The 9,036-nt window shown below is 38.5% G+C and overlaps 1 pseudogene; it reads left to right on the forward strand.

The window, feature by feature from the left end:
- Nucleotides 1-1,733: 1,733 nt before the first annotated feature.
- Nucleotides 1,734-6,430, forward strand: LOC128735337 (UPF0746 protein DDB_G0281095-like; annotated as a pseudogene).
- Nucleotides 6,431-9,036: the final 2,606 nt, after the last annotated feature.

Consider the following 9,036-nt stretch of genomic DNA (forward strand, 5'->3'; position numbering starts at 1 on the left):
CACTGCAGCAACTGCAGCCTGAGCAACTGATACAGATCATTCGCGAGGAATCGCAATCCCACCCGCGTGTAGAATCTAGGGCGTAAGATGAAGAAGAAAACAAAAAGTAATGCAAAATCTATATCCCAGTGTGCCACTAGCCCTCACGGGCAGTTGGCTGCTCACGAATTGTTTGTGTAGAAAGACGCTAGGAGACTGTGCGTTTTCGAGTGTGTAGGTAGTAAAGTTTCTGCACACAGCAACGCCGACTGTTTTTCGTTTATTCTGGGGGCGACATTTTGAAAATTTGCGTGTAGCGACAAATTGGCTAGCGCCGGGGCCGGCCCTGCCTACAACATGTGGGTGCCAATCGAGAAAGTGTCGTTTGGACTCTCACTTACCAGTGAACTGCCCAATATATTTTTGGCCTCAAATCGAAATCACCCAGTTTCTCACCAAAGGCTCTTCCATATTGAGAAAAGAAAAAAGTTCTTTTGATTTTTTTTGGATGGTTTTAGGATGGAAAATAATAACGTATATAAGAAAGGCATTTTTTCCCGATTAATAGATTTTGAAAACAAGTGTTTAAAAATATAGTTATAACTGAATTATATATATTCATATAAGGGAGAGACGTCTACAGTGAGATACTTTTTCTACAAAAATTTTAAATTTTTTGATGACCTCTTGATGATAAGATGATGATGATAAAATTGCATAGCGAGAGCACTGTCTCAGTGTTACCCGTGTCTGCTTGTCTCACTGTTCCCGATAGGAATGTTTTATGGAAAATTAGCGAAATAACGGTGTTAACAAACAATTCAACTGTCATATTTTTTTTAAATCTCTTTTACTATATTAAAGTTTTAAAGTCTGCATTAGGAATTACTTTCTAAATCGTTTATAAAATAACCTTGCGGTAAAATTAATTACTATGTGCATTTAAAATTTGTAGCGCGTGCGATTCCGCGCGAACGGTTTTTCCGCTCTGCGAAGGAACTCAAACAATCGGCTTAAGCGCCACCTCCGTAGAGGGCCGATTATCGTGTTTTGCCCGGCAAGAGTTCGGCTTCAGGGCGGATTCTGGACAACGTACGGACAACAGGGCCAACAAAATATTTTTAAACAACCTGTAGGAAATTTCCGCTAAACCAAAAGAACGCCAAAAGGTTTTCTATCACAATCCGTCGTTCGGCCAGTTAACAAATCCACCACTCACGTGTATCATCACGGGCACAACTCCTAGATCAAAATCGTGATTTGCTTCGTAAGTGGGTGGAGGGGATTGAGATTCCCGAGCAATCCTAACTCGGAGTAAAAAAGATAAATTAACCGGTAACTGGACGAACGGGAACGTGAAGAATCCTTCGGACCTAATTAATCATTCAGGCAAGGGAAGTCAGCACTATTTACGGGGAAAAACACTTTTTCAATTTCCAAAAAAATACATGTTGCGCATAGTGCTATATTTCTACGGTTTGTTACATCGACTAGCCACTCAATTGGTTTTCATTCCCCTATTCTGCTCTACCTATCGTGTGCGGTTATCTTCTAGCTTTGCTTCTATCGATTGTTAACGTGATATCACTGTGTGCTTCGCAAAACTGTTTAAATGATCATGCGCATGTCATACAAAAGGTTTGAGTACTCACTGACCGAATCGAAGAATTGGCTGGCGGCTACGCTGCGGCGTGACGATAGCGTCGTCGGCTGGCTACTGAAGATGGCGACGGCGTACCCCGAAACACGGAGCGATGGCGATGGTTTCGTTCAGAGGCCGAAAAATAGCAATAGCGGCGAAAAACGTACTTCCGGTGCAGCCGGAATGGGCTTATGTTGACGGAAGCCCAATTCTGAGCCCAAAACCGGCTAAGCGAACCTGGTTTCGCAACGTAGAAACTCGTGGACGGCGAGATGACGGCTTCGGTGTGGTTCAATCCGTCGATAGAACCGAAACAGCTGCAGTAACTGGCAATAAAAAGTCGTTTGAACGACTTTTTGCCTAAATTTCACTCGCACACGATTCCGCACAACTAACTAGCTTCCTAGTTGCAATTAGCTAAGATTCAAATACTCGCGATCACGCACGGAACAACTCTCGCACTGCCACTTAAATCCACGAACCAGGTCAAATTGATTCTGTAGTTGAATAAAACCCTCAGTTAAATAGTGAGTTTAAATCTTTGGGACATTTGAAAACTGGGGAACATTATCTAACCGGAGCAAGATAGCGACATTTCCAAACAACAGATTGTTTTAGAAAAGAATTCTTTGTTCTTCCGGACTAGCATCTTTTTTCCGTTTTAGATCTTTTAAAAATATGGCCATCTCACTTAAAACCGATCCTCAGAATTCCCCCTCTAAGCGAACTTTTGCCAGACGAAGAAAATATCGTGAAATTACGAAGCAAGCGGCCGGCTTATCTAATTGCTCTCACCGATTAAGATTCACGCATGATTATTGTGAGAGTTAGTGCGCACAGCGGCTGCACACTGCGTGCTTATGCGTTCGCTATAAAAAAGGTTCGTGTACAAGATATTTATTTGCATGCATGCGTCTTGTGCGGATTTAAACAACTTATACAAATCTCAGGTTGGAAGTTAGTGTTATTTATACTACTACGATAGTGAACCAGAATATTTATAGGATTTTGGTGAAGTATGCGAATTATATAACAAAATAGAAATTGTAACTCTAAAATACTAAGAAGTTTACTAAAAATTTATATTTATACTATTTATTTATTTGAGAATTGTGACCATGTTACAAATTGTTATACTGCATTTAGCTTCAGCAAAAATCTTTTTTAATAACTAACCAATCAATAAGCAATTTTATTTCATGAAATACATTTATGCTCTGGCCTTCCCATTTTGCCTCCTTAACATTTTTATTAGCTGGAATTTCCCTTTTCGGCGTGGTTTAAGTGGTTTCACAAATAGCTGAAAGGCGAAGTCTGTGATCCGAAGATAATCCTGTTAGGTTACAATGGTTACAAGCGGCCCATTTTTATTCTCCGGATGTACGAAAATGAAAAATTTCAATTGAATAGATTCACCCAGTAAGCGAGTATATCAACCCACAATCTTTCCCAGCCTACACACGTGTCTTGCGTCTTGAGTAACTTCCCAATCAAACTAAACTCTGTTTTGTCCCGCGGCACGGCAGCAGAAGAATTGCAACACTCGTAAGTAGGGCTTGAATCAGCATCGTTGTCCGATGGTTGTTAGCACTGGCGTGGCGAGCCGCAACTTTACGACCGCCCGTGCATATCTTCCACCGAAAAGAGGGTCAACCGGAGGAATAAAACAATAAAATCCAACTTAGACCGCCCCGTAGCGGACAACGAGTCGGATATAGTCTAGGTTAGTATAAATGCCATTAGCCTGGGCCTGGCAAACTTCAATAGCAGCAGAAGTCGTAAACGGGGGTATCTTCTTCCTTGTGGGCTGGCATGTCTTCATGTGTCGCTTCTCTGCTCATGCCTTCCCGTGGTTGTTGTTGTTGCTCATCTTCGGCCACTCCAGCCACATACGGCATTCGAGCCATTCGAGCATGGTTTTTGATAATTTTTTGTTGTGCGTTTTGTTTTTCTCGGAAAAAATTGGGCTGGCATGCGCTGACGTGTTGCGAACGCCTCTGTCGTTATACGCTCGGGCTTTTTTTTAATGGAATCAAAAAATCCTTGCGAAGCAATTCGCTTGAAATGGAAATGACAATTTCACGCAGTGAAAATATTACGCACCGTCAATAGCAACATGAATAGAGAAAGAACCGGTGGACATAAAACAGATTGGTATGAAGAGATTGAGGGAAGGGCCGTTTTCGGCGGGAGTGTTTTAGTTAAGCATTACAACAGTGATGAAGTGGTTTAATTAAGAAGCACTGGGCGTGTTACGGTGCTGTCGTGCCCCCTTTTGCCGTTGATCAAGATTAGAAATGAAGATGTGAAAAGATTGTTCTTTGGTTTGAACTTTCCCATGATCCCGAAAAAAAACGATTGGATGAAATAATTTGTTTTACGATAAAAAAAATTATAGTAATATGAAAAAGATTTCTATATCCTCAATGAAAAATTGATTCCATCTACGTTGGTGGTAAACAAAATTTAATATTAGTTTCAGGAAGCTCTATTAAAATAAAACAATTATTATAAATTCTCACGCTAAGTCCTGGGTCATGTCTTCCGATAGCGTGCGGCAGATTAGCAAATCGTTTCGGAATTAATTCCTCAATAAAGCATTCCGGTTGACTGTGGTTACCCAGTGCAGAAGTGGACGGACGACGTTGAAAAAAATTGATTCGATTCTCATGTTTACTGCGAGCTCGGGTAGTATCCGAAGCAGGCTACCAGTCTTATCTGCGATTCGGATTATGCGAATGCGTTTCATCAATTAATTCGAAGGAGATTTTTTCCACGTTGAAGCTTTGCTGGAGTGCCCAATTTGTGCACACTGCATCGCGCGGTCGGTTCAACTGCCGAGCACCTGGAGCAATTATCTTAAGGAGTTACTTAGAAAGGAACAACTGCTTCAGACGGTGTGTCGTGTAAAACATTTTTTTAAAGAAGTTTCTAGAACGATTTTTCCTCTCAAATAAGTTTTCAATGTAATTCCTGCAACCGGCACATCGATCGCTCAAACACATGAGAGCACGTGGTTCAAATAGTGCGGCAGAACAGCTTCCAGCAAAGCAAAGCCATTATCTTTCCGAGTGCATGTTGTGCTTGCAGCCAGCGAGCCAACTATTCTGCCTGCGCTTGCAAGCTTCGGCGGGGCTCTCAGTCTGATTTCAGCAATGCATCCGTGGCTTTCGTACGATAAATAAATTGTTTCACCCTCCGGTTAAACTGTGCAAATCTCGCGCGGTTCCCGTCGAACGGTCCAAAGGTGTTTTGAGAGTCATTAGGCGTGCAGGCGATATGCCAGCTGGTATTAAGATAATCCTAATAGGGACAATAATCACGAGCTGCCGGGGTAAAGGCGGAGATTCTTCCTTTGGGGGCACCAAAACGTTCAATATTTTTTCTATAGAAAATTTATATTACGCTTATCAAAGAAATTACTAGATAAAACAAACAAGCCAAGAAGATAACCACAAATTGAGTAAGCTCAGCGCTGCAGTAGTCTGCAACGATAAAAATTATCTTCAACGATAAACAATTTAGTTTTACTAAGTCAACTATAGATTCAGAAAATCAGGATAAACAATGAAGGTCAAAATTATCATTTTTCATGTTGACTTCTCAAGCCAAATTTAACAGAAGCATGCAAAAAGTCAACTATGTACCTAGTAGAATGTACAACAAAATAGCGTCTTATGCACATTTTGTTACCAACCGGTAAAACCCGGCACATTCAAGGCTGCACCGCCACTAGCGTTGCCTGTTGAAACAAGTTCTGAAATCAAACAATCAGTCTGCCACGTATCATTAAATGGAATTTCAATTCACAACGTGGTAAATTGTTAAGACTCAATAAATAGGCCATTAATCTTAGGAAGAAATCATGCCTTAGAGCCACTGTGTTTACGATCACCATTCAGGTGCACCTGATTTGACGGTTGTCATCGATTGCACCCGAAGGTTAGAAACTTTGCATCAATAATAGTAATTATTTTTTCGATAGCGCAAACCGGAGAATAATGACTGTATTTATTGGGCATTAATTGGTGCAAAGTTCGCAACCTTCGCGGCTTTCAATTTCAGTGCTTTGTGGAAAAAAATATGTGTTTCTGTACCACCAGGTAAGCCTGTGATTTTATGGCAACATTGATCAACGCTCTACTAAATAATTGTTCAAGTAAGTTTTTTAGTTCATTCTGCCGTTAGTGAATGATTTTATCGTGTTATATGGAGATATTATTTTTGCTATGTCTATAAATTAGACATATTACACTGAAGTCGCTTTGTGGTTTGTTTTTCACGCGAATTTCGGTATTTACGCGGTTAATTGGCGTTATTGATACACATGGAAGGATTCTTCGCGTAAAAAGTGACTTGAGTGTACTTATATTGTTGAAGATAACTTAACATTCACGTTCAAATATACAACACCAGCAACAACAACAACAAAAACAACAACCACAACAACAGCAACAACAACAACAACAACAACAACAACAACAACAACAACAACAACAACAACAACAACAACAACAACAACAACAACAACAACAACAACAACAACAACAACAACAACAACAACAACAACAACAACAGCAACAACAACAACAACAACAACAACAACAACAGCAACAACAACAACAACAGCAACAACAACAACAACAACAACAACTACAGCTACAACTACAACAACAATAACAACAACAACAACAACAACAGCAACAATAACAACAACAACAACAACAATAGCAGCAACAACAACAACAACAACATCAACAACAACAACAACAACAGCAACAACAACAACAACAAGACCAAAACTGCTAGAAATGGACGGATGCCGTGAGCAAGGCCCGCTCGAAACGTCAAAAGATGGAATGTAGTCCGGCGGAATTTGGAGATATGTATTGAGACAAAGGATCTTTTTTCTATGATTTAGTTTTGGTCACCGTGCACTTATGTGAATACAGGGATACCTCGATATAAGACAGCCTCGTTATAAAACAACCTCGATATAAGATAATTTTTGTCTTATATCGAATAAATTCCTTTGACATAGCTGGTAACGATACCAAAGCTAATTTTCCATTCCAAAATCATACAATAATAAATAGTGCAAGAAGCGTAATTCTCAACACAGTGCAAAATTGGCGACCGCTAATGCAAATTTTTTTGAAAAAAGTGATGTTTCGATATAAGACAATTTCGATATAAGACAACTTTTTGAAATTATAAATTGTCTTATATCGAGGTATCCCTGTACATATATTCTGTTGCTGTTTCATATCCCAGAGCAAACAGAAGTACCTCGATATAAGCTACTTACTCCTAAATACCAAAGGAATAATTCATTCCATAGTTCCAACTGTTTTTTGAATCATGAGATATGTCCTGGAGGGACTTCATGGGTTCCTATGGTACTACGAATCAAATTTTCAGTCCAATGTATATGTTCCAGAAATGTCGGAATACAACCGCGGCTACGTACCGTGCCTGCGGGTAATTCCGCGCACTCATCCTAAAAAACAATTTTTCAACAATAAATTTCACTAAAACATCATTAATAAGTATACTATCATGGTATACCATGTGTCTTTATTGTTTTTGTTAAAAACTGGCAACTTTTGCTTCGTTAGTCTGGCCAAACCAAAGGCTATTTCATTGCACGCTGACCAAAACGTGATTTCCGAATGTTTTCTTAACAATTGTTCTAAACGGCGGGCTAAATTATCGGAAGGTTTTTTTCGCTTAAAAAAGTATTTTTTTATTATGAATTGGTGCTACACAGGTACATAGATGTACATTTAACTGTTTTATGAAAATAGTTATGAATAACTCATTTTTCTTTTTATTTTGTTTAAAGATTTCTTGTGAGCGGAATTAAGAGCAGGTAAATTAGTGTTGTTTATAATTCCGCGCGGCTGTAGCAGGATCATATCGGGGAAAAAATGGATAGCAGAATATGCATTACTCTTCAGAAAACTTTGTGGACACGATGAAGAAAGTCAAATAAGGTTGTTCAGTACGGAAATCTGCGAAAATGTTCAGGATTCCGGTCAGTACCTTACGGAATTGAAAGCACCAAATGGACAGAGATCCAAAACCAGTGAACCAAAACGTGCGCACTAGAGTTTTAAGTAGGAAATCTTGGTCTTAGATTTGTGGAACCTTAGCAAGAGTTTCTTAAGATTAAAAGATCTATCGTTTGGTGGAGTTCAACTTCTGATTAAGCACCCTACATGTGAAATAAAAAACTCATTTTTCTTCAATTTCAATATAACACATTGATGTGTTCTGCGAAGTTTTAGAGCATATTATTATAAGAAATTTTGCTGAAGACAGTAATCTTCTATCTCTTCAGCAAAGATAGAAAAATCCGATTTTTTATATATGAATCGTTAAAATTAATTTTTCTATTTTAGCTCTTTTTGTAGTTGTTGTATGTTTTTTCCAAGTTCTATAAAGTTGTACAAGTAGTAAAAATACACAACTTTGCTAAATATAGTATTACTCTATCGTTGCTTGGTTAGGAACTGTACAACTTTTAACATAAAAAAATACCCCAATTTTGACCCCGAATTACTCGACTATCGGCAGCCGGCAGCTAAGTAATCACATGAACCAGACACTATATGTAAAATGCTACAAAATCCAGAATATGTAAAATGCTACAAAATCCAAAATTCATTTGTAACCATCTGCCGATACATACTAGTTGAGTAAATCGGGGTCGAAATTGGGTTTTTTTATATTGAAAGTTCTACAGCTCCTAAACAAGCAAAGATAGAGATGTACTATATTCAACATAGTTGTGTATTTTTGCTATTTGTACAACTTCGTAGAACAAAAGTCATACAACAATTGCAAAAAGAGCTAAAACAGAGAAACTGAGTTTAACGATTTTTTCAATCTTCGGATTTTTCTATCTTCGCTGAAGAGATAAAAGGTTACTGTCTTCAGCAAAATTTCTTATAATAATACGCTCTAAAACTTTGCAGAACACATCGATGTGTTATATGGAAAATGACGACAAATAAATTTTTTATTTTACTTGTAGAGGGATTAATCAAAAGTTGAATTCCACCAAAGGATAGAGCTATCAATTTTAAGCAACGCTTGCAAAGGTTTCACGAACACTTTTCGTACTCAAAATTCACGTGCGCACGTTTATTTAGTTTTGGACCAATGTGAAATGGCATAATTTCAGGATCACAAACGAGAATAAAACTCTAAACTATCGAGTTACGCTGAACGCGTTTAATACCTTTTCAACAATTATAAATATGTGTGACAGAAAAATAAAGAAGCAAATTTTGTGAACAATCTAATTATTATCACTAATTGTAAGCTAATTTTAAAACGTAGTCATCGTGTAATGTATCTACTGCCTAGAGGGTATCCAAGTAAATTTGTCCAAACATTTTAGCTTGAGC

The sequence above is a fragment of the Sabethes cyaneus genome, chromosome 2 (assembly GCF_943734655.1).
Source record: "Sabethes cyaneus chromosome 2, idSabCyanKW18_F2, whole genome shotgun sequence".
Classification (NCBI taxonomy): Eukaryota; Metazoa; Arthropoda; class Insecta; order Diptera; family Culicidae; genus Sabethes; species Sabethes cyaneus.